An 18,777-nucleotide genomic window follows, 5' to 3' on the forward strand; every position below is an offset into this window, starting at 1 on the left:
CCTGGGCAACTTAGCGAGACCTCATCTCTACAATAAATCAAAAAAATTAGCCAGGCGTGGTAGCGCACGCCTGTAGTTCCAGCTACTTGGAAGGTTGAGGTGAAGGATCACCAGAGCCCAGCAGGTGGAGGCTGCAGTGGCCGGGAGCGGCCACTGTACTCCAGTCTGGGCTACTGAGTGAGACTCCAACTCAAAAAAAATTAAAAATTAAAAATTAAGAAATAAAATAAATAAATAAAAGGCAGAGTTGAGAGGATTGCCTGAGTCCCAGGGGTTCAATACCAGCCTGGGCAACTTGGGAAGACCTCATCTCTACAATAAACCAAACAATTAGCTGAGTGTGGTGGCACATACCTGTATTTCCAGCTACATGGAAGCTGAGGCAGAGGGATTGCCCGATCCCAGCATCGTTTGTGGTGGCCATGAGTGTACCACTGCACTCCAGTCTGGGCAACAGAGTGAGACTCCATTTTAAAAAGAACCCCAGAAAAAATATTGAAATTAGGCCAATTAATAACTCTACAATGGCCTCTAAGTGCTCAAGTGAAAGAAAGAGTTCCACATCTCTCACTTTAAGTAAAAACCTGGAGATGGTTTATCTAAGTGAAGAAGGCATGTTGAAAGCCAAGATAGGCTGAAAACGAGACGTCTTGCATAGTACAGTTAGTCAAGTTGTGAAAGCAAAGGAAAAGTTATTGAAGAAAAATAAAAGAGCTATTCCAGTGAACACATAAATGATAAGAAAACAAAGCAGCTTTATTGATAATATGGGGAAAGTTTTGTCTGGGTAGAAGAGCAAACTAGTCACAACATTCTCTTAAGCCAAAGCCTAATTCAGAGCAAGACACAAACACTCTTCAATTCTCTGAAGGTTGGGAGAGGTGAGGACACTGCAGAACAAAGTTTGGAGATTTGAGGGATTCATGAGATTTAAGGGAAAAAAATCTGATTCCATAACATAAAAGTGCAATTGAAGCAGCAAATGCTGATGGAGAAGTTGCAGCAAGTTATCCAGAAGATCTAGCCAAGATAACTTGAAGGTGGCTACAATAAAGACAAAAAATGTAGATGTAGATGAAACAGCCTTCTATTTGAAGATGTCATCTAGGACTTTCGTAGCTAGAGAAGAGAAGTCAATGTCTGGCTTCAAAACTTCAAAAGATAGGCTCACTCTCTTGTTAGGCAGCTGGTGACTAACTTGAAGCCAATACTCATCTGCCATTTTGAAAACTCTAGACCAGGTGCAGTGACTCCTGCCTGTAGTCCCAGCACTTTGGGAGGCCGAGGTGAGAGGATTGCCTGAGACTGGGAGTTCAAGACCAGCCCGGGCAACTCGGCGAGACCTCGTCTGTACAACAAATCACAAAAAATTAGCTGGGCATGGTGGTGTGCATCTATTGGAAGGCTGCGGTGGAAGGACCGCCTAAGCCCAGCAGGTCAAGGCTGCAGTGGCTGTGAGTGGCCACTGCACTCCAGCCTGGGCAACAGAGTGAGACTCCAACTCAAAAAAGAAAAGAAAAGAAAAAGAAAACCCAGCCGGGCATGGTGGCTCAGCCTGTAATCCCCCGCCTTTGGGAGGCTGAGATGAGTGGACTGCCTGAGCCCACGGGTTCGAGACCTGCCTGGGCAACTTGGTGAGACCTCATCTCTACAATAAATCAAAATGAGCCGGGCGTGGTAGTGCTCGCCTGTAGTTCCAGCTACTTGGAAGGCTGAGGCGGAAGGATTGCCGGAGCCCAGCAGGTCGAGGCTGCGGTGGTCGGGAGCGGCCACTGCACTCCAGTCTGGGTGACAGAGTGAAACTCTACTCAAAAAAAAAAAAAGAAAAAAGAAAAAGAAAACCCTAGGGTCCTTAAGAATTATGTAAAATCCACTCTGCCTGTGCTCTCTAAATAGAACAACAAAGCCTGATGACAGCACATGTGTTTACTGCATGGTTTACTGACTCTTTTAAGCCCGCTGTTGAGGCCTACTGCTCAGGAAAACGATTCCTTTCAAAATATTACTGCTCATTGACAATGCGTATGTCACCCAAGAGCTCTTCTGGAAATGTTCAAGGAGATGAATATTTTCAGGCCTGCTAACACAACATCCATGCTGTGGCCCGTGCGTCAAGAAGTAATTTCAACTTTCAAATCTTATTTTTTAGGAGATACATTTCATAAGCTAGAGCTGTCACAGATAGTGATTTCTTTGATGGATCTGAGCAAAGTAAATAAAAAACCTTCTGGAAAGGATTCACCATTTTAGATACCTTTAAGAAAATTTATGATTCATGGAAGAAGGTCAGAGCATCAACATTAGGAGGAATTTGGAAGAAACTGATTCTAACCCTCATGGATTACTTAGAATGGTCCTAGACATTAGTGGAGGAAGTAACTGAAGATGTATTGGGAAGAGCAGGAGAAGTAGGATTAGAAGTGGAGCCTGAAGATGTGACTGAACTGCTGCAATCTCATGATCAAACCTGAACAGATGAGAAGTTGCTTCTATGAATGAACAAAGAAAGTGATTTCTTAAGATAGAATCTACTCCTGGTAAAGATGCTGTGAACATTGTTGAAATGACTACAAAGGATTTAGAATATTATGTAACCTTGGTTGAGAAAGCTGTGGCAGAGTTTAAGAGGACTCCAATTTTAAAATAAGTCCTACTCTGGATAAAATGCTACCAAACAAGATTGCATGCTACAGAGGAATCTTTTATGAAAGGGAGAGTCAATTGATGTGACAGACTTCATTGTTGTCTTATTTTAAGAAATTGCTTCTTTTCTCAGCTGCTGCTAGGTGCTCAGTCCTTCCAGAGGACGCTAAGGCTACATTGGGGTGAGGCTCTCCCTTCATCACCAGCCCCACACTCACACCGTGGCCTCTGTCTTCATCTTCAAGCTCACCTGCATCTACTCGGGCTTCATCCTGCACAATGATGAGGTAACTGTAACAGAGAATATGATGAATGCCCTCGTCAAAGCAGCTGGTGCAAATGTTGAGCTTTTCTGGCTTGGCTTGTTTGCAAAGGCCCTGGACAGTGTCAACATGGAAAGCCTCGTCTACAGTGTAAGGACTAGGGGACCTGCTCCAGCAGCTGGGGCTGTCCCAGCAGGAGCCCCCACACCCAACCCCACCTCTGCCAACTGCTGCCCAAGCTGAGAAGAAGAAAGTGGAAGCAAAGAAAGAATCTGAGGGATCTGATGATGACACGGGCTTTGCTCTTCTTGACTAAACCTCTTGAATAACATGTTCAATAAAACTGAACTCTGGCCATTGCCTTACCAGACTCTGGTGTGCCTGTGCTCCTTGAGCTGTGGCCGTCGCCATGTTTCCTGCCTTTGGCCCCCTTCCCTACCTTGGGGAAGTGAATCTCCTCTCTTTCTCTGTCCCTCTCTCTCTCTCTCTCTCTCTCTCTCTCTCTCTCTCTCTAATTTACTTTTTAAGTAAACTGTATCTTCTAATCTAAAAAAAAAAAACTGAACTCTTTGCTGCTAGTTTTAAAAAAAGAATTGCCAGTTATCCCAACCTTCAGCAACAACCACTACTCTGATCAGTCAGTAGCCATCAACATCGAGGCAAGACCCTCCACCAGCAAAAAGATTACAACTCACGAAGGCTCAGCTGATCATTAGCTTTTTGTTAAGCGATAAAGTCTTTTAAAATTAGCCAAGTTTGGTGGCTCAGCCTGTAATCCCGCGCTTTGGGAGGCTGAGGTGAGTGGATTGCCTGAGCCCGCAGGTTCGAGACCTGCTTGGGCAACTTGGTGAGACCTCATCTCTACAATAAAAAACAAAACCAAAAAAACAGCCAGGCATGGTAGCGCGTGCCTGTAATTCCAGTTACTTGGAAGTCTGAGGTGGAAGGATCGCCGGAGTCCAGTGGGTCAAGTCTGCAGTGGCTGGGAGCGGCCACTGCACTCCAGTCTGGGCGATAGAGTGAGACTCCAACTCAAAAAAATAAAAAATAAAATAAAAATAAAATTTCTTAAGACTGATATAAAACACAGTCTACCATCTTTTATCATCTTTTTGCCTATTCAACAATTGCATTTGCCCATTCTTCATCTTCTGGCCTTTTTTCCTTTTCCTTGAGGTTTCTCAAAGCCATGATCACATCAGCCTACTCCGCAGGCTTAAAGTCAAGGCACTTTGAAGGAGCAACCTGGAAAGAAATAATAATTGCTAAAACATTTGCGTTATGTCACCCTGTTTACTTTGACCTTAACAACACAGGGTATATCTGTTGTGTCTTGTTTACTATTCAAAGCAAATGGAAATATCATTCTAGAAAAAAGAAAATTCAACTTGGTCATCTCAAAGAAATATAAGACTAACAATGGCTAATAATATGATTTTTTTTTTTTTGAGTTGGAGTCTCACTCTGTCACCCAGACTGGAGTGCAGTGGCACACTCACGGCCACTGCAACCTCGACTTGCTGGGCTCAGGTGATCCTTCTGCCTCAGTCTTCCAAGTAGCTGGGACTACAGGTGCACGCCACCATGCCTGGCTAATTATGAATATTTTTATTAAGTGCTGTCCATAGGCCAGGCAGATTCTAAATATGTCTTCAAACAAAAAGGGTGAAGACCATGCTTTGTGACAAGGAAGGGTAGGATACAACTCATATCTAAGAACAACTAACCTAGTAATAAAAAAAAAAAGTCAAGGATGTGAGAAATTGGAAACCTACTACATTGCTAGTGGGAATGTCAAGTGTTGCAGCCATTTTATGTTCCTCAAAATTTGAATATGAGGTGACCCAAAAAACCCCAAATTTATCTTTTAAATAGTGGGCCCCTTGTAGTACACTCAGAATTTGTTCCTCCAGATCAAGCAATCAACCAAAGTTTTTATCTGTAAGTTTTGAGAAGGTTGCATCACGATTTGCTGAGGAAACATTCCAAGTTGTGACAAACTGGTGACTGGTTTTTCACCATGACAACACACCTGCCCATACCACACTGAGTGTTCAGTTTTGGCCAAAAACGGCATGACCTCCATGCCCTATTACCCCATCCCGCTCCAAGCAACTTTTTAAAATTTGTTTCCTTGGATGAAAGAAGTCTGCAAAGGGAAATGTTTGGCCAGTGTGGAAGAGGTAAAACAAAAAACAGCAGAAGCACTAAAAGACATCAAAATTGATGAGTTCAAGAACTCTTTTGAGCAGTAGAAAAAGCATCTCAGTAGGTATATTGTATTAAACAGAGAGTTTTTGCAGGTGACTAAAATTTAAACAAGTAAGAATAAATACAGAATTTTTTATAAATAAATTCCAGGTTTTTTTTGGGGGGGTTCTCCCTCATAGAGTTACTATATGATCTAGCAATTCTACTTTTAGGTATATACCCAAGAGAATTAAAAACATAGTTCATATCCGGCTCAGTGGCTCAGCCTGTAATCCCCCGCCTTTGGGAGGCTGAGGTGAGTGGATTGCCTGAGCCCATGGGCTCGTGACCCGCCTGGGCAACTTAGCGAGACCTCATCTCTACAATAAATCAAAAAAAATTAGCCAGGCGTGGTAGCATGCACCTGTAGTTCCAGCTACTCGGAAGGCTAAGGCAGAAGGATCGCCGGAGCCCAGCAGGTCGAGGCTGCAGTGGCCGGGAGCAGCCACTGCACTCCAGTCTGGGTGACAGAGTGAGACTCCAACTCAAAAAAAAAAAAAAAAGTTCATGCAAAAATGTGTACATGAAATGCTCATAGCTGCATTATTCATAGTAGCCAAAAAGCAGAAACAACTGAAATATCTATCAACTGGTGAATGGATAAACATAAAACAGTTTATTTATTCAATGAATTCAGTCATAAAAAGGAATGAAGTACCAATACATGCTACAACATGGATGAAACTTACAAATATAGTAAGTAAAGGAAGTCAGACACTAAGGGCAACATATTGTCTGATTCCATTTGTATTCAAATTCATGGAAACAAATTGTTGTTTCTATTAGATTAGTTAGGGAAAAAGGGGAACAGTGAGTGACTGTTTAATGAAAATGAGTATGGGATTTCTTTTTGGACTGATTAAAATGTTCTGGAATTAGTGGTGATATTTGTATGACCTTGTGAATATACTAAAAAAACCACTCAATTGTACACTTTAAAAGGATGAATTGTATGGTATATGAGTTATATAACAATAAAAATTACTTGAAATTTTAAAAGAATAAAAGGAATCATGAATATGGCCTCATTGATGACAGGTACAGAATACAGAGACTGGATGAGCATCATTGACAAATATGAAGAGTGTTCTGAGTAACCAATATGGCAAATGGAAGTGCATACCTTATCATATAAGAAATTGTAGTACCTGAGAAAGAGCCTAAGAAGAGTAGCTTAGGATAAATCTGTTAGCTTCTTTAAGTATTTGATGAAAGATCATTCTATTAATGGGAGGGAGAGTTAGTGTGGAATTCCTGCAAACAAAAGTAAAGAGTGGAAGGGCCAGGAAACAGGGTCATTTTGTTGTTGTTGTTAGCAAGAACTATCTCCCTTGCTCCCCATCACTGGAAACATTCACAGAGTGATGAGTAATCTTATGCTAGGATGTTGTTGAGACATTCCTGTGTTAGAAGGAGTATAGACTAAATTACCTGGGACATCTCTCAAATGTCTGTCTATGTAGCCTCTTTCTTGATCTTTCAGTTTGCCAGAAAAGGTGAAAGGGGGATGATCATTAGCAACCAAAATATCCTCTTTTCAGTAAAATAATACGCTGGGAAATTGAGAGAGAGATCTTAGAACTAATATCTAATTGCATTTTGAACATAAAACAAAATTGGATGTTGGAGAATGCCAAGATGTAATAAAAGGTGCTGATGCTGTTGAGAAAGAACATTCCTTGCTTGATTTTTCAGTTTGGAAGCTAATAGAGACGACATATATAATGAAAAACTACCTGCAAACCTAAAGCAATAAGCTAACCTCACTGAAAAGCTGAGAGGTTGAAATGGGAAACAGCAGTGAATGCATTCTCAGTTTACTGTTGGCTGCATTCTGCTCAGATTTGGCCTTTAAATATGTGCAATAATACATCATTGATCTCTGACTTATTTCACCTGATAAAGATAATCAACAAGTGACTGAACCATTTTTGCCACAATTGAATTTTCTTTAGGAATCCTGGTGGCTTATCTTCAACAGTAAGATACTGTTTTTTGAGTTGGAGTCTTACTGTGTCACCCAGGCTGGAGTGCAGTGGCACGCTCACAGCCACCCCAGCATCTATGTGTTGGGCTCCATCGATCCTTCCACCCCAGCCTTCCAAGTAGACAGAACTACAGGCGCACACTACCATACCCGGCTAATTTTTTATTTATTGTAGACATGAGGTCTTGCCAAGTTGCCTGGGCTGGTCTCAAACCTGCAGGCTCAGGAAATCAACTAGCCCCAGCCTCCCAAAGTGCTGGGATTATAAACTGAGCCACTGAATCTGGCCATAGTATATATTAGAATAGAGTATATCTCCAAGGCTAGCACTTGACACTTGAATATGCCACGTGAAATTATATAAATCATCATTACGGATATTATTGATGTCACTCTTAGTAATCAGCAGATAGAGGCTCTCTAAAAATATTGAGATTAATTAGGAATAAGCAGAAGCATTGCAATACAGAAACTGGTGCTGTAGTAAACTGTGAACATATTTGAGAAGGTTGAGGCTAGAGGAAGTTTTTAAATGCATAATTTGTTTTGAAACAAAAAGAACATGTGTTACACGGGCTTATCACAAAAGTTAATGTCAGTTTATTAGAGGAGATAGTATGCCAGGGATGTGTTCCTGTGCATTTCTTGAGCTGTCCTGTGACTCATGTAGCAAACTGCAGCTTAGGAAGTCCTTGGCAAAAATTCCTGTTAAAGGCTTATGTGTATGAGGGCCCTTCAGAGAATCTTTGTTAAATTTCTTGTCATAGGCATGTGTGCATGAGAGCTCCCCCTTCCTAACCTCTTGACTCTTCTTTGTTGAGTTTGACACAAGAGACTTCATCTTGACATCAACAGCTTTCACATTGGTATAGTGAAGAAATTATTTTTTTATCCCATTATTACTAGAGTTCCCAGTATGTCCATTGAACATAGTAGAAAAAAATTCCCCATGTATATATATACATGAATGTAAAGGAAAATAATTCTAACAAATAATGAAAGCTTACCCATCCTGAAAGTACCACTGCTTGAGTTTTTAAATGTACTTTTTCTCTTTTTTTTCTTTCTGTCTCTTTCTCTTGCTTCATCTGTGGAATATACCTATCTTGTTTTTCTGTTTACACCTTCAGACTTAATTGCAGGACCAACCTTTTCAGCCAGTCTAATCATTCGCCTGTTGGGGAGAAAAAGAACAACCAGTGGCACAACTCCCTGACAGTGCCTAGCGTCAACCCATTTTTGAAGACTACCAGGCATCTCTGGGTTGTGGGGGTGGGAGCTGCATGGGTCTTATATAACCTAGGTAATGATTTCTTAAAACTCAACTTATATAATCCCCTTGGCTCCTTTGTTTGAGGAAGCAGTGGTTTTGAGGCATAAGCCTGACACTGTCTCCCTTGACCTGACTAAGAATAGATCTCTTCCCTTTTTCTCAACCTTTGTCTTCTGAATTCATAGGGCTGTAGGAGCAGAGACCATTGTTGTTATGGATTACACATTTTGGGGGTTCATCTGGGATCCTGCAGGTGGTCCCTGAGAGGGACCCTGGATTTGATTGGATGCTCTGCAGACCCTAATCTATGCCAGTGCCCGGCCACCGAATGTGGAGGGTTAGAAAAGGTCTGTGGGACCAAATCTGTGGGACTGGCTTCAAGGGGTTCCCCAAAGTATCCAGAGGCATCTCTACAGTTTCCACACTGGCTCTTCCTCTTTGGAGTCCCTCTCAGCCCCAGAGACTTGTCCCAGCAGCTGCTGAGGTCACTTGCCTCAGGGACCTGACCCTGACCTGACCCTGTTCTTTGGGAGCAGAGTGACTGAGAAAGACCAGCTGTGCCTCACTTGAGAAAGAGGGAATGGATCTATGAATGAACAGAAGACACTCAATATCTGAAGACCGATCACATTTGTACAACACTCAACTATATCTGAAGCTCGATCACATTTTGGTGAGTTCCCCCGGGAATGAGCACCTAGGCTCCTTTTGATGATGTTCACCTGGGAAGTGCTTGGTGGGAGACCTCCCTAAAGGGTAAAAATCGGGGGGAACTTAATGGGAATCCTCCATCAAAAAAGCCCACTGCAAGGGCAGTCAGTCACATGCTAAGTAGGGAGATGGAAACTGGGAAGGGGTGCACTGTGGGAGACCCCCAGAGACTTTTCCTGGAAGGGGGTGCTCAGTGGGAGTGTTGTGGGAAACAGAGAGACTGTGACACCGAGGCTATCTTAGGAAGTAGCATTTTATTGGCACCAGCAGGACTCAGCAGGCTAATGCTCCAAGGCTGAGCAACCCTTAGTTTAGGTAAGGGAGGGGGTCGGGTTGTATGACTACACATTTTTCTTTGGAATTTGCAAAGTTGTATTTAGCAAAACCAGATTTTCAAAGAACAAATTGTTTCCAGGATATACATGACAAGCAGGGATTGTAAACCGATAACTTCACAAAGAGAGGATGCTGGGGTAAGGTTGTAAATTGATTACTGTCTTGCATTTACAGAAAGTGGCTTATTGTTATTTGTTTTCTCACATCCCATGTCTAGCAGGTTTGGAACTTGCAGGTTGATTTTTAAAAAGGAATAATTTTAACTGTTTCTAGCCCCTCTCTGCCACATTCCCTCCTTTGATGCTCGACCCTTCATGGATTAAAGAGCATCATCTTCAATTTGGTGCATTAATATTATGTGGGCAGCAGTTTTTTGTTCAACAACTGTTGACACAAACTTAGAGATGGAGTTCATAATTATTGGGGTTAGGCAGAAGGAAAAATCTTGATTGGATTATTCCTGTGGTACATGTGCCTTTTCACAGTGCTGGGAGTTGGGTATATGCAACCTTTTCACATATCCAAAACAACCCTTTGGAGGCTTTCCAGAGGTTTGGATTTATAGAGGACAGGTTTGTCCAGCTTTTCAACGGGGGGTCCCTTGAAATGGGTTAGCTTATTCAGAGGATAGTACTGTACAGTTACTTATAGTTTGGGTAATAATCGTACATTGAGAAGATTTAGTTGCATAAGCAGGTACCCAATACCAAACAGGCCTTGTTGGCCACCAGGTTTGGTGGGTTGAATTCCAGTATAATATTCTTTTGCAAGGAGTTTCTCCTACTCATTGAGTATAAGCAGAGCCCGCTCTGCTTAAGCAGTCTTCTCCAATTATTTTTGAGGAGAGGACCCATTTTTGGGGTAGGTTATCTGTTCTAACAGTTACAGAATTGTTCCATTGAAGGAGCTGGTATGCATCAAGACTAGTTCCTTTCCGAGGCCGCTCTTCAGTTATTAGGGCTCCTCCGCATACACAACAATTGGTGACACCAAGTGTCTGAACTAAGTTTTCAGATTTTGGCTTACTTCCCATGGTTGAGGGAAGGGAGTTAACTTTGGCTTTTGGGTAGCCAGGGGAGTTATAAATTGTACAACTTCTTTAAGCAGTTTCTCAACTTTGGGTGCAGGGGCAAGATCCCAACAAACCAATTTGTGCTTCTGAGGGTGCTACAAGCTATAACACCAGTTTAGTATACTGGTAGCTCTGTTTTGATAATCCAGTAAAGAACAGCTGGTCATTATGGGTACAGATATGTTTGTCAGTATAGCAAATTTCTGACTGGGATTAATAACAATGGAAGACTTTTACATCTGGCCAGATAGTTTCTATACATTTACATGCTGGGTGTGTGGGGGAAGCGATAGACACCCAAATCAGGCAGAAATACATAAAAGCACAAGAAAGTTTCCTATTATAAGAAAGAACAGAAATGCTAGTGAGACCTGTTCCCAACATGTCCAATTTGTAGAAGTCGACTCTGTCAGTCCTATAGCAAATAAAGTTAGTCCTATAGCAAATAAAACAACAAACAGTATAGCAATTGGCAAATACAAAGGCTGACAAAGTGAAACAATGGCTTATCAGTAAGGTGTTGATTATCTTGAGTCCTCAAGCTTCTTCCATGTGTGTGTAGATCAGCCAGCATCTGGTATGTGGCTGAAGCAAGGCCGATGGATTCTCAAATTTCAGCAGTGCATAGACTTGCTAGCCCCTAGTGGCTAGAGCAGGGCTTGGGGAATTCGTTTTGGGTTTTCCATTGACCTTGGTGACTTTCTGAAGGGCCAGCTTAAGGGGAGCCAACAGATTTGTGTTGCTCTCCCAGTCCTGATAGGCAGGTTTAACTCTGCTGTAATGGATCCAGGGAACTATTTCAGCTACTTTGACTACAGTTGGGGTAAACAAAAGAACGGTAAATGTGCCCTTCCGAGGTGTTTTAGAGTTTGTGCATTCCATTCTTTTACCCATACCATATCACCTAGTTTAAAAGAATGGGCATCAGTAGTTAAACTAATTGGTAGCGTTCTCTGACTTGATAATGGATGGCATTTAAGACTGAACCTAAGGCTTGCATTTGTTGTTTTAGAGTAAGATTTCCTAACTCCCTTAAATCTTCCTGTATGCCCTTAACAGGAGGGAGTGGCCGCTCATAAAGGATTTCAAAAGGTGAGAAACCTAATTGTTTTGTGAGGCTAGACCTTGCCCTTAGAAGGACTATTGGCAAAAGCTGGACCCAGCCTAAATGAGTTTTTTGGCCTGTTTAATCTGTTTAAAGGTCCATTCCTATAGCAGAGGCTCCCATTCACCCCTCTTGGTGGCTTCATAGAGGGGTTTTGCCATGATGGAGAAGTTAGGAATCCAAATTCTACAGAACCCCACAGCCCCCCAAAACTCCCAGATTTTACACTAGGTAGTTGGGATTGGTATTGAACACACTGCCTGTTTCCTTTCAGGGCCAAGTTGGCACTGGTCTTGGGATAAATTAAAACCCAGATTCCTAACTTTTTCCTGACATATTTGGGTTTTTTTCTTGGAGATCTTGTAACCCACCTTCCACAGGAGGGTGAGCAGTTGTGTTCCTTGCATACAGTTTTCCTGGGTTGGTACTACAGGAAGTTATCTACATACTGGAACAAGGTACAGCCACACTGGTATGCTGGAAAGGCTTTTAAATCTGATGTTAGGCCGGGCTTGGTGGCTCAACCTGTAATCCCAGCACTTTGAGAGGCTGAGGCAAGTGGATTGCCTGAGCCCACGGGTTCGAGACCCACCCGGGCAACTTGGCGAAACCTCGTCTCTACAATAAATAAAAAAATTAGCTGGGAGTGGTAGTGCCACCTGTAGTTCCAGCTACTTGGAAGGCTGAGGCAGAAGGATCACTGAAGCCCAGCAGGTCGAGGCTGTGGTGGCCATGTGTGTGCCACTGCACTCTAGTCTGGGTGACAGAATGAGACTCCAACTCAAAAATTAAAAAAAAATCTGAGGCTAGTGCCCTACCAAAGATGGTTGTAGAATTTGTGAATTTTGGAGGCAGCTGGGTCCAAGTTAACTGTCCCTTGGTGCTGTTTGTCGGGTCCTCCCATTAGAAAGCAAAGATTGGCTGGCTTCTTGGGGCCAGACAGATGCAGAAGAAAGCATCCTTAAGGTCTAAGCAGGTGAAGAAAGCAGCCTCAGCAGGGATGCGACCCAGCAGCATGTATGGTTTTGGGACAACGGGGTGTAGAGTATCGCGACCTGGTTTGCTTTATGGCTCACAAGTCTTGAACCAGCACCAGCAACAGAGGCTTATTCCAAGCAGACTGACAAACCCAGAGGATTCCATAATGCAAGAGCCTCTCCAGGTGCTTGTGGATTCCTATTTGTGCTTTGTGTGGGGTGAAGTACTGCCTCTGATGCACTGGCTTGTCCCCTGGCTTTAGTTCCACAATCATGGGGGGTATATTTGTTGCCAGTCCTGGAGGATTGTCCTCTGCCCACACTCCCGGTACTCGAAATAGCAGCTCTGGAGATTTTTGCAAGGACTCCATTAGGCTGTAGAGCTGCCATTCCTCTTCCCTGGGGGACAGTGAGGGTCATGATTTTAGCCCCTGGTCTCTTAATCTCAGAGTTACATGATTAGGAGAGTCAAAGGTTATCTGAGTTTGAAGTTTTCCCCAGGAGGTCTCATCCCATTAAGGCTATGGGGCAATGTGGGAGATACAGGAACTCTTGTATGACCTCATGGCTGCCGACTGTGCAGTGTCATGGCACCATGAAAGGATGTCTAACTTGATGCCCAGTGACTCCCATAACATTAGCCCGTTTTTGGGAGAAGGGGCCTACAGGCTGGGTGATGGTGGAGTGTTCAGCTCCAGTATCAACCATGAAGTTCATACATTGGTCCCCTACTGTCATGCTGACCATAGGCTCCTCCTGGGAACCTACAGATAGTAGGGAGCCTGGTCTGGCTTATTCTTGTTTCAGTCCTTCCATAGAGGCCAGGCCCATAAAGCTGTTAGGAGCTGGTGGGTCCTGTTGATAAGTGGAGTCTTGTGGGCCATTTTTCTGTTGAGCTTGCTCTTCAGCTATTTGTTGGGGCATTCACCCTTCCAGTGGCCTTCTTGGTAACAATAGGCACACTGGTTTCTCCCTAACTTCATAGGGTGTTGTGATGTCCCTTGTGTAGGCTGATAGATGGAGTTCAGTGATCCCTGGGCAAACAGAGGCGGTCTGGGCCTTGCTCTGGGAAACTGCCAACCTGGCTGTCTTCTTCCCCAACCTCTACCTCTGTTGTTTCCTCCTGGTGGGCCTGTTATCTGGTACCCCACAATGGCAGCAGCAAGCACAGTCATTTTCTTTTTCTGCCTTTGGTCTGCCTCTTGTTGGGCCTCCTTATCTTGGTTAATGAACGCTTTAGTAGCAACTTCTAGCTGGCTAACATTCATTCCAGCCAAGCCCTCTAGTTTTTGTAGCTTATGTCAGACATTCCCCTGGGACTGTTTGACAAAAGCTGTGTTTATCATATGCTGATTTTCAGTTGCCTCTGGATCAGAGGGGGTGTATAGCTGAAAGGCTTAACAGAGTCTCTCGTAGAATTGGTTGGGCTCTTGTCAGCTCCCTGAAATACCTCAGAGACCTTGCTCATATTTATGGCCTTTTCCCCTCCTTCTCTCATACCTCCTAGGAGGGCCTCCTGATACAATTCAAATATTTGCAGCCCCTGGTTACTGTTGGGGTCTCATTGGGGGTCCTCCTCTGGGAACTGATTTTGGGCATATGCCTGGGCATTGAGTGCTCCAGCCAGGGTGTGTTCCTCTAGCCATTTTATAGCCCCTTGTGTGATTTTCCAACACTCCTCAGTATTGAATAGCATCAGAAGGAGTTGGTGGAAGTCCACCCAGTTTGGCCTCTGGGTCTGGATAAGGGACTGTATTAAGTCAATCATAGCCTGAGGCTTTTCTGTGAAGGACAGTGTATTTTTCCAATTCAAGAGGTCTGTGGTGGTGAAAGGCTGGTACACAAATGTGTGTTGCCCACCTTGAATCTGGCCTTCTTGATCATAATAAATAGGTCCCCTAGTCTCCCTCAGTGGCATCTGGAAGGCATCATGACATTCCCCTGATGTGAAGTCAGACATGCATTCTGGCAGCTGCTTTCTGGGTGGGGTGTGGGGAGTCAGAACAGATGGTTCAGGTGTGACCTCTGACTGTTTAAGAGATGAACTAGGCTTAGGGGTACATTCCAATTGTGAACCCCTAACAGTGGCTGGTGCCATTGGAGCAGGTGGCAATGGTGGGTAAACTGGAGAAAAAGATGGTGGGATTTCTGGTTCATCAGCCAATACTGGCTTGTCAGCCGACTCATTAGACTCTGATGGGCATTTGGACTGGGCTGTTTTGAGGGCTAACATAATTTTCCAATTATCTTCCCAGCAAGCTTTTAGCCAAGATGACCATGCAAGGACTGCATCCTGCCAACAGTCAATGTAAGGGAATTGGTCTGGGTGACCTGGTTCTCCTACTATAATTCTATATAATCTCCTAATGGTTTTTCTATCTAAGGATCCCTCTGACAGTCATCCAATCCCAAAAGAGAGCCCATCTATTTCACAGAATATACGGAGCTTCCTTCGAGACAGTTTGACACCATAACAATCTCCACAGAAACATTTGTCAAAGTTCTTAAGCATACAATCAAGAAAGGTATTCTTACTTTGGTTTCCACCCATTTCCTCTCCCTAACAGATGGCAGATACACAGAAATAAGGAAACAAGCAGTAAGGGAACAGTTGCTTCATCCTCCTCTAGCTGTACTCCTTGTGGAGATATTTCAGACACCTCTTAGCAATTGGCAGGTTGATATAAACCTGCAACCCAGACCAACCCTGTGACAGGGTTGGGGCTGCCCTCAGTTGTCTGAGGTCATCACCTGTTGGGAGCCAGCCTTGGAGGCCCACCTGATTGACAGGGTCCTGGTGGGCCGAAGACCCTAGGCCGCAGGGTGAGCCCGGGAAGCTGAGACCCTTCTGTCTTCCACCTTTGCTGTTTGGTACAGTCGAAAAATTCTGTGCAGTCGTGGAAGAAGAAAATGGCATGTTTATGCGAAGTACTCACAGCTAACCTGAGAATGTCATGGTTTATTTTTCCATTTCCCACTATGCCGTTTGGCCTTTTCTAACACATGCAAGGGTTAAACTCTGAAACACATAAAAAATTCTTTCTTTCACTTGGTTATAAGTTACTAGACATTATTACGGGTGTGGTAGCACACGCCTGTAGTTCCAGCTACTTGGAAGGCTGAGGTGGAAGGATTGCTGGAGCCCAGCAGGTCGAGACTGCAGTGGCTGGGAGCGGTCTGGGTGACAGAGTGAGACTCCAACTCAAAAAAAAAAAAAAAAGATAATAATAATTGCTCAAGTGCCTATCTTAAGATAAAGATATTTTCCAGGAGGTTGCCAAGCATAAGGGAAAACAGCCAAATCACCATTATCCTAAACTTAAAAGCTCATTAGCAATTATGCAACCATAATAATTTTAGTTGTGTTAGTTTTATTTCATTATGTTTAGTTCACTTTATATGTTTATTCAGAGTAAAGATTAGTGTATAGGCCAGGCTTGGTGGCTCAGCCTGTAATCCCGCACCTTTGGGAGGCTGAGGTGAGTGGATTGCCTGAGCCCGTGGGTTCGAGACCCGCCTGGGCAGGCGAGACCTCATCTCTACAATAAATCAAAAAATTAACTGGGCGTGGTAGCGCACGCCTGTAGTTCCAGCTACTTGGAAGGCTGAGGTGGAAGGATTGCCAGAGCCCAGCTGGTCAAGGCTGCAGTGGCCGGGAGCGGCCACTGTACTCCAGTCTGGGCGACAGAGTGAGACTCCAACTCAAAAAAAAAGATTAGTGTATGTATTTTCACAGTAAGTCACTTTCATAGTTATTCTTTAAATGCTAACCACAGTTGTTTGGTCAAGTTAATGGGCTTCATATTCCTACTATCATTAGGTACAATCTATAGTTTTGTTTTGGTGATTTTAAGGCTTTTTTAATTAGACAAGTGATGTGGAACAGAAATCAAAGTAAATCCTGTATGCATTATGTTTAGTTTAAGTGAGATAAGTTTAAGCTTATCTCAAGACTCATTAACTGAAAGTAGATAGTGTTCTTGGCTTGTTCGTTTCTTCTAAGACCACTAGATGGTGGTAACTTTTAAAGGATATGTACGTGAAGGAATTTTCTTTGTCTTGCCCCTTTACGAATAGTATAAAAGCTCTCTGTTAACTAATAAAGGATATCACCTGTTCAGCAAGCAGGTGTCCGAGTATATTATTTTCATCTTTCGCCTATCCATCTCTCCTTCAAGAAACCTCACGACCCGGCAGGGGCTGGACCCTGGCAGTCACTGGCTTAGATCAGGACTCAACACTCGCTTTGGCCCTTTGGTCAGGTGGGAACCCTTCTGCTGTCTGTCTCATTCACATGCAATCACACAGCACATCTTCAACCCTCCATCCTAATCCTAGGAGTCAAGGGGTTCATCTTGAGACAGTGTTTCTTCTACTGCCTTTCAGCCCTTTCCTTGAGACTGGAGACTACTAGCGGACTCCAGGGGATGATCAAGCTCCCCTTCTGCCATCTACTGGCAGGTCTATGCAAAGGCCCTTGTTCCTACCCTTTCCTTCGGGTGTTGTTCCTCATGCCAGTTCCCACACCTCTTTCGGTTGTGCTCTCGAGATCTGAGCCTCGGTGCAGTGGGAGGGGCCTTCCTCCTATGGATCAAAAGGTCCACTGTGCACCAGATGAGGTTGCCTCTCCCGTCACTCTGGGAGTCATACCCCAATGACAAAGGAGGTAGAACACACCATTTCTGAACTCTCCGTTTCCGGCCAATGTACCAAGAATTGTTACCAGAAAACAGAGAGACCGTGACACCAAGGCTATCTTAGGGAGTAGCATTTTATTGGCAACAGCAGGACTTGGCAGGCTAATACTTCAAGGTGGAGTAACTTGGAGAAAGAGGAGAGGGGTTTTATATGTTAGTTTAGGTAAGGGAGGGAGTCAGGTTGTATGGCTACACATTTTTCTTTGGAATTTGCAAAGTTGTATTTAGCAAAATCAGAATTTCAAAGAACAAACTGTGGCTAACCTTGGTGGCTCAGCCTGTAATCCCAGCACTTTGGGAGGCCAAGGCAAATGAATTGCCTGAGCCCATGGGTTCAAGACCCACCAGGGCAACTTGGCGAGGCCTCGTGTCTATAATAAATCAAAAATTAGCCGGGCATGGTAGCATGCACCTGTAATTCCAGCTACTTGGAAGGCTAAGGCGGAAGAATTGCTGGAGCCCAGCAACTTGAGGCTGCGGTGGCCAGGAGTGTGCCATTGCACTCCAGTCTGGGCGACAGAGTGAGACTTCAACTCAAAAAAAAAAAAAAAAGAACAAATTGTTTCCAGGATATACATGACAAGCAGGGATTATAAACCCATAACTTCACAAAGAGAGGATGTAGGGGTAAGTTTGTGAATTGATTACTATCTTGCACTTGCAAGAAAGTGGTTTGTGGTTATTTGGTTTTCTCACGTTCGATTTCTAGCAGGTTTGGAGCTTGCAGGTTGATTTTTAAAAAGGAATAATTGTAACTGCTTCTAGTCCCTCTCTGCCACAGAAGTTCCCTGGTTTTCTCTTGGTCAATGTTGCTGAAAATTTCTCCAAAATTGTGGCCATCCTAAGTACTGGTGTAAATGAATGCATGAATGTTTGAGTTGGAAGCAAGTGTAAAGAAAGTTCATTGTCTCTAAGTCTAAAATCCATTTGGTAGGTGTTAAGACTAAAAACCATTTGAGAAAGCCGGGCTCGGTGGCTCAGCCTGTAATACTGCGCCTTTGGGAGGGCTGAGGTGAGTGGATTGCCTGAGCCCGCGGGTTCGAGACCCGCCTGGGCAGCGAGACCTCATCTCTACAATAAATCAAAAAATCAGCCGGGCATGGTAGCGCATGCCTGTGATTCCAGCTACTTGGAAGGCTGAGGCAGAAGGATTGCTGGAGCCCAGCAGGTTGAGGCTGCGGTGGCCGCTCCCGGCCACTGCTCTCCAGTCTGCGCGACAGAGTGAGACTCCAACTCAAAAAAAAAACCAAAAAAAAACCATTTGAGAGAATATGGGTAATCAGGCTGCTAAGGAGGCGGCTAGAGAAGAGAAGGTGATTGAAAGGGATGCCAAGGGTATACCAGAGATGAGTCCCCTAGGAAAAATCTTGAAAAATTGGACAAAGTACAGCTGTGAGCCTATGATAAAGGAGTTACTATTTTACCGTAATAATGCTTGGTCCCAGTATATGCTTGGCAATGGA

The 18,777-nt window shown here is 43.8% G+C and overlaps 1 pseudogene; it reads left to right on the forward strand.

Moving 5' to 3' along the window:
* Positions 1-3,222, forward strand: part of LOC103272250 — a 13,510-nt pseudogene extending 10,288 nt beyond the window's left edge.
* The last annotated feature ends 15,555 nt before the right edge of the window (positions 3,223-18,777 follow it).

The sequence above is a fragment of the Carlito syrichta genome, unplaced genomic scaffold, assembly GCF_000164805.1.
Source record: "Carlito syrichta isolate Samal-C Ts95f unplaced genomic scaffold, Tarsius_syrichta-2.0.1 Scaffold111496, whole genome shotgun sequence".
NCBI classification, from domain to species: Eukaryota; Metazoa; Chordata; class Mammalia; order Primates; family Tarsiidae; genus Carlito; species Carlito syrichta.